Here is a 14,064-nt window from a genome sequence, read left to right on the forward strand (position 1 = left end):
GCAGTGGATAAGACTCCGCGCTCCCAATGCAGGGGGCCCGGGTTCGATCCCTGGTCGGGAACTAGATCCCACATGCATGCCACAACTAAGGAGCCTGCCTGACGCAACTAAGACTCAGCACACCAAATAAATAAATATTAAAGAGAAAGAAAGAGTAATGCTACACCGATTTGTCATCCCCACTTACTCTCCTAGAGCAATCACTCTAGGAGTCTACAGCTGACATGTAAGAAGTCCAACCACCCAAGCAGAGAGGCCACACGATGAGGCCCTGACACTATGTGGAAAGTGAGGAACCACTAAGCCTGGCCTTCCAACCATCCAAGCATGTGAGTATAGCCATCCTGGACCCTCCGGACCAGACCAGAGGCCAGATAAATACCAGTGAGAGCCCTCAGTTAATGCCACATACAGCAGAATCATCATCCAGCTGAGCCCTGCCTGAACAACCCACAGAACCATACTATCTAATAACAAATTACTGTTTTAGGTCACAGACGCTTAGGATGGTTTGTTACTCAGCACTCATTATCTGGAACAATCTGTGGCTTTTTCAGGAAATGACAGAAGCTCCAGGACTGGCATCAGGAATAGAACCCCTTCCTCCATTCACCACTGGTGGACACAGAGTTATGGTGGTGATGTCAGCCAGGATTTTCCTAGGTATTAGCCATTGGGGCAGCCTCATTTAAGAAAGCAAGGAGGTATGTGGTATGATCATCACTGAAGAGTTGTCCTGTCTGCTTCAAAACCCTCCTAAAATTCTCTATACACTACTGAGGACAGGTTTCAAAATTCTGAAGAAACACAATGTATAGTCAAAATGCAGTTGGTACCTTGATACCAAAGCCAGACAAAGATACAAGAAAGGAAAACTATAGACCAATATCCCATATGAACATAGATGCAAAAATTCTCAACAAAATAGCAAACCAAATCCAACAACACATTAAAAGGACTCTGCGCCATGATGAAGTGAGATATATCCCAGGAAAGCAAGGGAGGTTCAACATACAAAAATCAATTAATGAAACACACCACATTAATAGAAGAAGGAGGAAAAAAACACATGACCATATCAATAGACACACAGAAAGCATTTGACAAAATTCAACAACCTTTCATCACAAAACAATCAGTAAACTAGGAATTTAAGGGAACTTCCTTAACATGACAAAGGTCATTTATTTTTTTAAAGCCACACATAACTTCATAATCACACTGAAAAGCTTTCCCCTAAGATTAGGAACAAGACAAAGATGTCTGCTTTCACCACTGCTATTCAACACTGCAGTAGAAGTCCTAGTCAGAGCAATTAAGCAAGAAAAAGAAATAAAAGGCACCAACATTGCAAAGAAAGAAACATACTATCACTATTTGCCAATGACATGGTTCTATATATAGAAAATCCCATGGAAAACTAATAGAGGTAATAACTAAATTCAGCAAGATCGCAGGGTATATGATCAACACACAAAAATCAGTTGTGTTTTTATACACCAGCAATAAAAAATTCAAAAAGAAAATTAAGGAAACAATTCCATTTATAATAGCATCCAAAAGAATAAAATACCCAGGTATAAATTTAACCAAGGAGGTAAAAAATTTATATACTGAACCTAAAAAATCTTGCCGAAAGAAATTAAAGGTGTTGGACTTCCCTGGCGGCACAGCAGTTAAGAATCCACCTGCCAATTCAGGGGACACGGGTTCGAGCCCTGGTCTGGGAAGATCCCACATGCCACAGAGCAACTAAACCCATGTGCCACAACTACTGAGCCTGTGCTCTAGAGCCCGTGAGCCACAACTACTGAGCCTGTGAACCACAACTACTGAAGCCCACATGCCTAGAGCCCATGCTCCACAACAAGAGAAGCCACCGCAATGAGAAGTCCGCACACCACAACGAAGAGCAGCCCCCTCTCGCTGCAACTAGAGAAAGCCCACACGCAGCAATGAAGACCCAACGCAGCCAAAAATTTAGTTATTTATTTAAAATAAAGAAATTAAAGGTGTAAATAAATAGAAAGCCATCCCATAGTCATGAATTGGAAGACTTAATACTACATGGCAATTCCCCAAAGCAGATTCAATGCAATCCCTGTCAAAATTCCAATGACCTTTTTACAGAAAGAGAAAAACTGATCCTCAAATTAATATGGAGCTACAAGAGGTGCCAAGTAGCCAAAGCAATACTGAAAAAGAAAAATAAAGTTGGAAGACTCACACTTCTCAAACTTACTACGTCAAAACTTTCTACAAAGCTACGATAATCAAAACAGTGTGCTACTGGCAGAAGGACAGGCATATAGACCAATGGAATAGAACTGAGAGTCCAGAAATAAATTCAAACACCCACAGCTAATTTATTTCCAACAAAGGTGCCAATACCATCCAACGGGGAAAGAATAGTCTCTTCAACAAACGGTGCTGGGACAAATGAATAATCAAATGCAAAAGAATGAAGTGGGACTCCTACTTCATTCCAAATACAAAAATTAACTCAAAATGGACCAAAGATCTAAATGTAAGAGATGAAACTATAAAATATAGGGGTAAATCTTCATGACCTTGGATTTGGCAATGGATTCTCAGGTTTGATACCAAAAGCACAAGGAACAAAAACAACAAAATTAAAAACTTTTGTGCATCAAAGGACACTATCAAGAATGTGAAAAAACAACCTACAGAATGGGAAAAAATATTTGTCAGTCATATATCTATTAAGGGTTTAATACCCAAAATATATAGAGAACTCTTACAACTCAACAAACATGTCAAAAAAAAGACAAACAACCCAACTAAAACATGGGCAAAGGACTTGAAGGGACATTGTTCCAAAAAAGATGTACAATGAAAAGATGTTCAATATCATTGGTCGGTCGCTAAGGAAATACCAAACGACAATGAGATACCATTTTATATCCACTAAAATAGCTTTAATCAAGACAAAACAAAACAAAATAAATGTTGGCAAAGATGTGCAGAAACTGGAACCCTCGTACATTGCAGGTGGGAACAAGTTAGACACAGAATGACCACATGACCCAGCAATTCACTCCTAGATATATCACCCAAGAGAAATGAAAACACTGTGTCTACATACAAACTTGTAAACATTATTCATAATAGCCAAAAGGTAAAAACGATCCAAATGTCCAACAGTGGATGAATGGATAAATAGTGATATATACAAACAATGGAATATTATTTGGCCAAAAAAAGGAACAAACTACTGATACATGCTACACCTTGGATGTACCTCAAAAATGTTATGCTAAGTGAAAGAAGCTAGACACAAAAGGTCACGGGCTGTATGATCCCTTTTATATGGTATACTCAGAACAAGCAAATCTATAGCAACAGAATGCAGATTAGAGATTATCAGATTAGAAGAAAGGGGGGATGGGGAATGATTACTTAATGGGTACAGATTTTTTTACAGAGTGATGAAAAAGTTTTGAAACTAGTGGTTGCACAAAATTATGAATACACTACATACCACTGAACTATACACTTTAAAACAGTTAACTGAACATTATGTGAATTTTGCCTCAATAAAAGAAAATCTGGTTGGACTGTAGTTTATTGATTGATTGATTCATACAAATACTTGAGTATCTAACATACTCCAGGCACTCTCCTGGTAACTGGGTTAAGGTGTCGAAAAAAAATTTTCTGCTATGAATTAAGAAAGCAAGGTTAAGAGACCAGAGAGTGACAGCATGGGCTATTTTAACTAGGGTGTTCAGGGAAAACCTCCTAGAAGAGGTGATATTTGAACAGAGATTGGAATGAATTTAAGAATATTATTCTGCTAAATAATGGGAAAAAAGTACTAAAACGTAATTTTTTTTTTTTTTTTTTTGCAGTACGCGGGCCTCACACACTGTTGTAGCCTCTCCCGTTGCGGAGCACAGGCTCCGGACGCACAGGCTCAGCGGCCATGGCTCACGGGCCCAGCCGTTCCGCGGCATGTGGGATCTTCCCAGACCGGGGCACAAACCCGCATCCCCTGCATCAGCAGGCGGACTCTCAACCACTGCGCCACCAGGGAAGCCCTAAAATGTAATTTTTAATTTATCAAAAATCATATGTAAAATTTGTTTTTCTAAAAAAGTGAGGGCCTATCTATAGACATTTATTCCTTTTTTTGCAAATATACAGTGATTTTTAGTTTCCAGATATTTTATTCTTTGTTACAAATAATTTCTTGACAGTCCAATAATGTGCTTCTTCTACCCCTACTTGTCATCCAGGGCCAGGCCATACTCCCAAGAGAGCCCATCATTCACTTTGCTAACAAGGCATGTTCTCCCTTTAGGGAATCGCTCAGGAAAGGAAAGAGGGAAAGGAATTACCACTCATGCTATGCTAGGTTCTCACATTCACTCACATTCTCACTTTCGGTCCTCACAACTACCTTTTCACAGATGAGAAAACTGAGGTTCGGAAAGGATAAAGAACTTACTATCATAGTTAGCTAAAGGAAGGACCAGAATTCAAATTGGGTCTGACTTCAGACCCATACTCTTTTCATACATAAATTTGTCTAAGATGGCCTAAGTACATCTTAAGCCAGACTGTGAAAATACGATGAAGTGACCCTGTCCTTAAGAAGCTCGTCATCTAGGCCTCAGTGTCCAGCTGTGTCCCCTTACTCACAGCCCCCCCTGGAGCAGGTACAGATGGCTATGAAACAAGTCCCCTCACCTCAGTCCAGCCATCACGACCCTTCCTGGTTCCGTGTTCAAAACTTTACAGTGGTTCTAGCAGAAGAGCCATGTAAAATCTTCTCCAAAATAGCCAATGACATAATTTCCCTGCTAATTGTGGAGAAGGCTTCATTGCCTTTAACTCGTATTCCCATAAGCAATCCGCAGTTATAATTAAATTCCAGATGAATGGGTGGAAAGCTGCCTATGCTGGCTGTAACCAGCTCTCTACAGAGTGACCAGGCCTCCAGGACTTGTTCACCACTAATGAGCTAATATTTGTAAAACCTTGTAAAAATATAATGACTAAATTCTATCATTATTACTAGACTACCGGTTTAAATGTAAATTAAGAGAGAGAAAGGAGAAAGAAAACACATTAGTAAGTCAAGTTTGGGGCCTTTCCTCCGCGAGAACCACAGGGTAAAGAACGCCTTAACTGAACTTATTAAAGGATGTGGAATGCAATGTTGCTGCTCTAAGAAAATAACTCAAAACAGAGAGACGAAATGGAGTACCACCTGGAAAAGTAAGTCGATACAGGCAAAACAGATGTTGGAGGAAAGGAAAGGCCGCATGAAAAATATATGCTGGGGCTTCGCTGGTGGCGCAGTGGTTGGGAGTCCGCCTGCTGATGCAGGGGACGCGGGTTCGTGCCCCAGTCCGGGAGAGTCGACGTGCCGCAGAGCGGCTAGGCACGTGAGCCATGGCCGCTGAGCCTGCGCGTCCGGAGCCTGTACTCCGCGGCGGGAGGGGCCGCAGCAGTGAGAGGCCCGCGTACCACACACACACACACACACACACACACAATATATATATATATATATGCTGGAAAAATACACAGTGTCTTTTTAAAAGCACTATATAGCAGCAAAACTAAAACATCTAGAATCTGAAAGCAAAACTAAAAAGTCTAGAATAAGAACAAAATCTAAAACCGGATTGTAATTCAGCTTAAACTGACCACAGAGCACAGTGATGAAAACACGAACTCTATAATAGAGCCCAACAGGCCCGATGCTCTTCCTTTTCCTCATCTGTAAAACGGGGACGATTCTTCCCTCAAAAGTTAGGCTGGCACCAAGGTGGCACCCCAAGGCAGGCAGTTCCCTTCTCCGGAGCCCTGTCCCCTGAACGGCAGCCACAGGGAGCCTCTGCAGGCTCACAGGTCCCCTGACACGCTCCTTCCTTCTGCGCACGCTCACCCTCCCTTGGAAAACACCTCCGCGCTTCCACAGCGCCTCTGTCCTACCACCATGGCACCCACCACACTGTGCTGTAACCAAATGGTTCTTCTGGCTTAGTCATCTCACAGAAGCTCCTTGAGGGTAGTGATCATACAGCATCTTACTTTACTTTTTAGCTTTGGCAACTAGCATAGCTCCTGGGTAAGTTCTCAAAAAAATGTGTGTTGATTAAATAATTTTCAATTATCCCAAGTTGGAATTAGAGGCCAAGCAGCTTCCCTGGGGCCAATCTTGGAAAAATGAAGACTGCAAGGGGAAAAAAAAAAACCCCAAAAAACCACTACTCTGGGTGAATAGTCCCTGCTTTGCCAGATAACGATCTGACTTGGGAGAGTTACTTACGCAAACACTCTGAGCCTCAGCTGCCTCCCATATAAAAAGAGGGAACTCAACTAGAAAATCTCTACAGCCCCCACCGAGATCTGACACGTTATGTTTGTATTCTAAGACCTTAACGCTCTTACTCCATTACATCTCAACCCTCTATTACTATGAAAATTGACATCAGTAGAAGGCTTTCTTGTCCATTTCATTCATAAGAAGCAAGTCTGTACATGGTGCTATCCATCCCATTTTACAGATGGATAAACCAACTCAGAGAGGCCCAGCAGCCTTGCCCAGGGTTGTTCTGCTAGTGTGTACAGAGGGCAGGACTGGGATTCAGATCTTTAAAGCTGGTGCCTTCCACCATGCCCACACTTCTCAAGTGAGGGGGTGGACAGCCCCAAGGACACATGGTAGGAATGCCAGGGGACCCCTCACAGATCCTAGGGAAGCCAAGGATGAACACAATGCATCTTCTGGAGAATCGAATGTACTCAAAGCCTGGGGGGGGACATATTACTGAGTACAATGTAAAAGTCCTATTCAATTTTAAGATAAAACTTTAATGGGCTTAGACTCCTATCAAGGGTTTGAGACATACTGCACTAAAACCATGCCATGCCCTTTCTCACACAAAAAAGCCTTCTGAAACCAAAACACTTAATTTACCCTACAATAACATTTCAAATATCAGGCTATGCACCCACGGAAGTTTAAATGTCAAATGAAGCCTTCCATCTTACAAGCCCCCTAACACAACAAACCAGGGAGCTAAGCGCCATCAGAACAGGGGATGAGAGGTGGGGGGAGCAGAAGCGCAGTCAAGGGAGGCCAGCTCCAGGGCACACCCACCTGCAGACACGTATGCCAAGCCACATGGAGCCACTGTGTGGGCATCTGCCACACCCCTCTTCCTTCCCAAACCTGCAGATTCTGAACACAAACATTGATGGAGGGTCAGTCCACCATGTGCCAGGTCCTGGGGGGGGAGTGGGGGCCTGACCAGCACCTAATCACCTCAAGTGTATGCAGGCCTCCTATTGGACATTAACCTTCCAGGGTACAAAGTTAGTCTCTGAAAACCTTCACTATAATTATGACTCCCGGAAACTAATGTTTTAGTATTTTGATGCTACTGTTGTCCTAAAGATGACATTATCCCAATCAGCTAGTCAATTTAGCTTTTCTCTCCACTTAAAGAAACGAAGTTTCCAACAAATACGCTTTTAGGTTTTGCCATAGAATCAGTGTTTTAATTGGAAAGGAAATCAGGATATCAGAACAGCAGGCATGATATCTTTCTTGGTAGAATGGCCTCATAAAAGTTACCAAATAACCTCCATTAAAAAAACATGGAGGAAAAAAAACATGGAGTCGGGAATTCCCTGGCGGTCCAGTGGTTAGGGCTCTGCGCTTTCACTGCCTAGGGCCCAGGGTTCAATCCCTGGTCAGGGAACTAAGATCCCACAAGCCTTGTGTTGAGGCCGAAAAAAAAAAATGGAGTCAAAAACCAGCATGGAGCAAACGCTAGGAGAAAGTAAACCATGAAATGAAATTACAGGGCACTTTTTTATTTCTTGCGAATTAAAGAGATTTAGGTCATTTCAGCATGGATGACACAGCAGCAGATTTGGGGGGAAATCTACATTTACACCCCTCCCCTCGCCACCACCTTTTTTTTTTTTTTTTTTTTTTCCCGGTACGCGGGCCCCTCACTGTTGTGGCCTCTCCCGTTGCGGAGCACAGGCTCCGGACGCGCAGGCTCAGCGGCCATGGCTCATGGGCCCAGCCGCTCTGTGGCATGTGGGATCTTCCCGGACTGGGGCACGAACCCGTGTCCCCTGCATTGGCAGGCGGACTCTCAACCACTGGGCCACCAGGGAAGCCCGCCACTACCTTTTGATACTTTCTACCTACAACGAGAAACATCAGGGACAGCAAAGTGCTGCTGCCCAGGTTGGGGCCCACTGCTCTGTTCCCCACCATAGACCAGGCCCATCGTGGGGCAGACCTCCCGACCCGCTTGAGCTCCGGGTCACAAAGGGCCTGGCAGGCGCCAGAGGACAGCACGGGAAACATCACGACCGGAAACCCACTGACCAGTAGCGTCACCAGGACTGTATCTACTGGCAAGAAGCAACAGGACTGCACATGTCAGATGCCACGCTACCAAAACAAAGCCAGGAGGGGAGAAATCCTCTTCTTGCCATTCTCAGGGCCCTGCAAGAGGCCCCGGATGGGCCCATGGCACCTGCCTTCCCGACACTGGGTCTCAACGCCCACTCCCCAGAAGCCTTCCCTGGCTACCCCCGCCAGCCAGGAGCTGTCCTTCCCTTTCCTGAACTTCCACCATACTTCCAGTCCTCTGCACAACCCACTGATTCACATTAGCCTACACTGTATGACTTTTCTAGCTTCTTCCTAGTGGGTCTTCACCCTCTAGCTGAGCAGCCAGCTCCCTGAGGGCAGGGTGGTGAAATCATTCTTCCTCACCCTCCCTGGCACAGGCTTCAGTCCTGGTGCTACCTCAGTCAAATACCCACTGGTTTCTGGCATCTCCTTCACCACGCACAGGGGCCAAGATGCCCCGGACTTCTGCAGACCATGCCCTCAAAGGCAGGTGCAGTATCTCCCTCAACTTAGCGCAATAACTAGAACATAATGAGAACTCAAGGCACATTCATTGAACATCAAATTAAATGAGAAAAAGACTCCCAAACCCCAGTTAACGATCTACTTATCTCGAAGAATACAGAATTCAGCAAGAGATTCCCACCTGATTTCCGGAGTTGACAGAAACCAACACAGTCACCTGCATTTATGACATCTCACCACCTGCCAGCCTCACCCCAAAGCGTCTGCATAGGGAGACAAGCAATTCTGGCCCCCAAGAGGTTTTCATGCTTAATGATAAAAAATCTCACCTTCTCCTTCCTAGACTGGTCAGTCCCCCACCCCTCACTATGTGTAGAATAGTGCTGTGCAGACCAGTTAGTAAAGGCCCTCCAAAATGGGAAAGCCATTTTGTATTTTTTAGAGTTTTTATGAATAATAGATATTACACAAGCACATACAATGTTTTCTGTTTAAAATTGCATTGTCTTCTACCTCCATGAGCTCCTTTGGACCCAAAGTCTGCTGCTGTGGCACAAGACACCCCATCCCCATTCACCTCTCTCTACTGCCCTCCTGCCCGCAGGCATCCGGCCCTCTCTCACACTAGCTTCGTTCCTTCTGCCCGGAACTAGTCGAAGCATCATCTCCACATTTAGGCCTCGGCTGCCTCTCCCTGGTCGTCTTCCAAATCCACTGGCCTCACCTCCTTCTTTCTCACTTTGTAGCTCTCTTCCTAGTTTCTCTCTGTATCTGAAGTCAATATTATAACTCTCCTTCCCCAGCAAAAAATAATAATAATAATAATTTTTCTTCCTCTATAAACACTTGTAAAGAAGCATGTGGCAGGGGGGGTCCTGATTCCATGGAACTGATGCAGAGGCCTTGGCCATAAGAGATCTCCTCTGCTAAGTTAAGTTCTTAAATTGACCATTACAAGGAAACTCAGCTATTGCATAACATTTGATAGGTTAGATCACTTGCCCTTTGGAGAGTCTTGCTCTACAAAGATGAGAAAATAGAGATGGGCAAATTTAACGCAATTTCCTTTGCTTGCTTGCGCTAGCCTAGACTTGCAACACCGCAGTGACAGTTTTTCTTGAAGTGCAGCTTTAACATCATAAAAAAGGACTTTAAGAGAGTGATAAATCATTCTCATCCTTCAGCTTACTAGCACATCTATCCTGACACCGCCCACCCCCCACCCCACCCCCAAGGCCCTTCTCGCTTTGCACAGTGAACAATTAAAGGGATTCTAGCAGGGCTGTTTACGGAATCAAAATCCCAAACACAGGGGAGAACAGCAAGAAGCCGCTCAGATGTTTCAGTTAAACGAAGGACTCTCTTCAAGGCACGAACAAGAGCAGGAATATTTTGATGGTATTAACAGAAACAACTGGCCACTGCTATTGCCTGTTTCCAGTGGAAGGTCTTTACACCCTGCTTTACAAGGAGTGAGGCCATCTTATTAATTCCAAAATTAATGGATAGCATCCAAGGAAAATAATTGGTCTTCTTCCCCTCACAGAAAAATTCACATGAACGTCTTAAAAAAAAAAAAAAAAAAAGCTGGAATTCTCCCTGCCAGCTCTCTGCTTTCCCGGCTTCTGCATTGTGACAGCTGGAACAGATGGCGTCTGGGTGAGACACCTTACATCTTAAACCTCATCCCTGATAAGGTCTGATTTAACTAGTGATGTGGGAATCCCAGGTCTGTCAGGGTTTCTGTCCTGAGCACCTACTCACCAGATTTCCAATCTCATGTATTTTACAGTTTTCACACTGATAAGGCTTATTTTTGTTTTGGCCAAAGAATTTTTCACCTTGGACTAATTCTCAGTATACATATTGTCACCACACGGTGAAAACACAAGTATTTCCTTTCATTTGAAAAACGAACGTACACTCTTTTGCCAGACATCCTACATATGATGCAGCCTTTTAAACAGGCCATTTTCAAAGATGTGAAAGAAGGTTTTAGCACCAACTGATGGTCCACCTGGTCGTTTCTTTAGATAAGGATTTTATAGACATATACAAGATTACAGAACACAACATTTCCAAAAGCTTCACCAGCAAATGCTAGGGGAAAAAAAAAAATTATGGCTCCTCCTCAGTTGTATGCTGTGAATGTAAATTAAGAAGCGGCGACAACGCTACTCAATACAGCCTTTATGACTCCACAAAAATAAATGAATAAATAACACACACACACACACACACACACACACACACACTCCCCATCTCATTCTGAAAACTGATTCACGGCTTAATACCAAAAACATGAAATAAAATTGCTTCCTTCAGACAGGAATAAAGACGCAGACGTAGAGAATGGACTTGAGGACACGGGGAGGGGGAAGGGTAAGCTGGGACGAAGTGAGAGAGTGGCATGGACATATACACACTACCAAATGTAAAACAGATAGCTAGTGGGAAGCAGCCGCATAGCACAGGGAGAGCAGCTCCGTGCTTTGTGACCACCTAGAGGGGTGGGATAGGGAGGGTGGGAGGGAGGGAGACGCAAGAGGGAGGGGACATATGTACACGTATAGCTGATTCACTTTGTTATAAAGCAGAAACACAACAATGTAAAGCAATTATACTCCAATACAGATGTTAAAAAAAAATTGCTTCCTTCAAATGGACAATTATATGAAGGCTTCTTAAATTTCAAAGCACGTCCACAACACATCATTCATTTCCATTTTGCTGCTATGTTTTCAAGTGAAAGGTGAAGAATATTCTTCCACACGGAATTCTTTCTAAAGGCCTAAATATTAAATAGATGTCCCCAACAGGGTGACAGTGAAAACGTGGCAAAGTGTGCAGGAGCAATTAACCAAAGGCGGAATGTGTGCATTTCGCCCCAAACTGGATCCCAGTACCCGCCTGCCACCGAGGCCACTGCAGCTCTCCGATTATGAATCAGAGGTTCATCTGCAGAGGAATGACTCAGTATAAACTTTTAAATAATGGCTTTAAAAAAAAAAAAAAGCCTAAGCCAGCCCAGGGTGAACACGTTCGGCTATGTAGACACCCGAATCGGTCCGCTCCTCACCCCGCAACACACAGCCTCGCAGGAGATGCTGATTTCTCGCCACCCCGATGGGGGGGGTCACGTTTCCAAGAGGCCTCGGCGCCCCGTTTCCTGAAAAGCTGCGGGAGCCCCGGCCCGCGGGCCCCGGCCGGGCCGGGCCGGAGGACAAAGTTTCCCGAAGTTGAGGCGCCCGGGGGGCGGGCGGGCCCGGGCTGGGGCTGGGGCGAGGCGGCGCCGTACCGGGCACTCGCCGCCGGCCGCCGGGCCTGCGCCGCCCCGGCCCCGCGCCGACCGGCCCCGGGCCCGCCCGCCGCCGAGGGCGCGGGATGGAGCCGCCGGGGATGGAGCCGTCCGCCGCCCGCCACCCGCCGGGCCCCTTACCCGCGTCCGCGCCGCTCGGCCGGCTCAGGGGCGCTGGGCGCGTCCTCCGCCGCGGTCCGCAGCGTCCTGCTCCCCGGGCAGCCCCATGTCGGGGGGCGGGGAAGGGCCGGCGGCCGCCGCCGCCGCCGGCTGGAAAGTCCCTGCTGGGCTGCAACCCGGCTCGCGCACGCGGCGGCCGCGCCGCGCCGCGCTCCCTCGCCCTCACGCACCCTCTCGCAGTCACTTCCTCTCGCGCGCTGGAAATCCCCGCCGGCCGCTGGAGCGCGCCCCGGCGCGCGCCCGTCCCGCCCCCGCCGCCAGGCCCCGCGCGCGCGCACGCGTGGGAGCTGCGGGAGCCCGCGAGCGCGGCCGGCCCCACGGGCCGCGGCCCCGCGCGCACCCGCCCGGCCCGCGCGCACCCGCCTCCCGTTGCTAAGCCCTCCAGCCCGGCGCCAGTCGGCCGGCCTTAGCAACGGCGCCACGGCGCGGGCGGGGGCGGCCTCGGGCGCCCCCAGCGCCTGCCAGCCGCCGCGCGCCCTCCCGCCCCCCCAGCCGCCCCCCCCCCCGGGCCTCACCCCGGGCCTCCACCCCTTTCCGGGTCGAAAAGCCACGCGAGCCTCGTGGGGGCCCGAAAGGTGCAGGTCCCCTCGCAGTCGGGAGCGATGGCGTCACCCGGTTCAGCAGGGCAGCCACTCTCGGTCACACGCACACGGACACACATTCAACACACAGTCTCACACAACTACTCACAGACACAGGCTCAGACACACTCAGCCAACATGCGTTCTTACACACTGTCCCTCACACTCAGACACACATGCTCACAAGACATGCATACTCTCACAGACACATGTTCACACGCTCTCGGAGACACACTTGGTCACAGACACGATCACGTGCTCTCACACTTGTACACGCATTCACACACCCACGCTCCCTCACACCCATGCACACGGCACACTCTCACACATACACACTCGCTCCTACACTCGTTCCCTCTCGTCCGCACGAGCAGGTGGTGGAGCTGAAGGAGACTTGCGACATCTGGGCCCTGATCTCCTTCACTAAGCGGGGAGCTGTCTCAGCGTTGGTTTGGTTGGCATTTCCTTGCTCTCTGGGGTCTTCCCACACCCAGGAAGTTGTGTCTTGGTCAAGTGCGAAGAGTGTGGCCAGTTTGCCATAAGCTGGCCTGGGGCCCCAGGACAGAGATCCTGCTGCCCCGCGCACCCCTCTCCTCCCTGGACCCCACGCCTTCAGGGGCGTGTGCAGCCTCCAGAGTCAGGGCACTTACTTCTCCAGGGGCCTCGGCCCTCTGCCCCCCCGAATCATGAAGGATTCCCTATGGTCCTCTAAGACGGTGTTCAGTCCGGCTGGGCCTGGCAAGATGGGGCGCAATGGACGGCCTGTCTCTGCGAGGCTCCAGGCCAACCAAAGAGCAAGGCCACCTCTGCACGAGTTTACAAGTTAACACTGAGGAGATGGAATGATGTTTCCTTTTTCTCTGCTCAGGAAGGCTCATAAAGACCCCCAGACCAGCGCTGAGACCTGTGTGACCAGCGTAAGCCAGGCTCCCTTCTTATATTTCTCCAATGACTTGTTGAATAGAGGCAGGAAGTCCAGCATCTCCTCTGGAGACTTCCTCTGTGGAACATTCCAGAACCCTCGACAGCCCACGGCTCTGGCCCCATCAGCCCGACTGGCACTTGCTCTCCAGCCACAGAGGTGGGGACTCGGCCAGGCTACAGCAGCGCCCCTGCTTGGGCCA

General features: G+C 47.5%; 1 protein-coding gene across 5 annotated transcripts in view; it reads right to left on the bottom strand.

Moving 5' to 3' along the window:
• The window catches only part of TRAF3 (TNF receptor associated factor 3), a 111,921-nt gene extending 99,358 nt beyond the window's left edge, over positions 1-12,563 (bottom strand). For all 5 annotated transcript variants that reach the window (XM_060156218.1, XM_060156383.1, XM_060156294.1 and 2 more), the window contains exon 1: positions 12,321-12,563. The gene's annotated coding sequence lies outside the window, so the exon portion shown is untranslated. The remainder of the gene's footprint in view (positions 1-12,320) is intronic.
• Positions 12,564-14,064: the final 1,501 nt, after the last annotated feature.

This window comes from Lagenorhynchus albirostris, chromosome 1, assembly GCF_949774975.1.
Source record: "Lagenorhynchus albirostris chromosome 1, mLagAlb1.1, whole genome shotgun sequence".
In the NCBI taxonomy this organism is placed as follows: Eukaryota; Metazoa; Chordata; class Mammalia; order Artiodactyla; family Delphinidae; genus Lagenorhynchus; species Lagenorhynchus albirostris.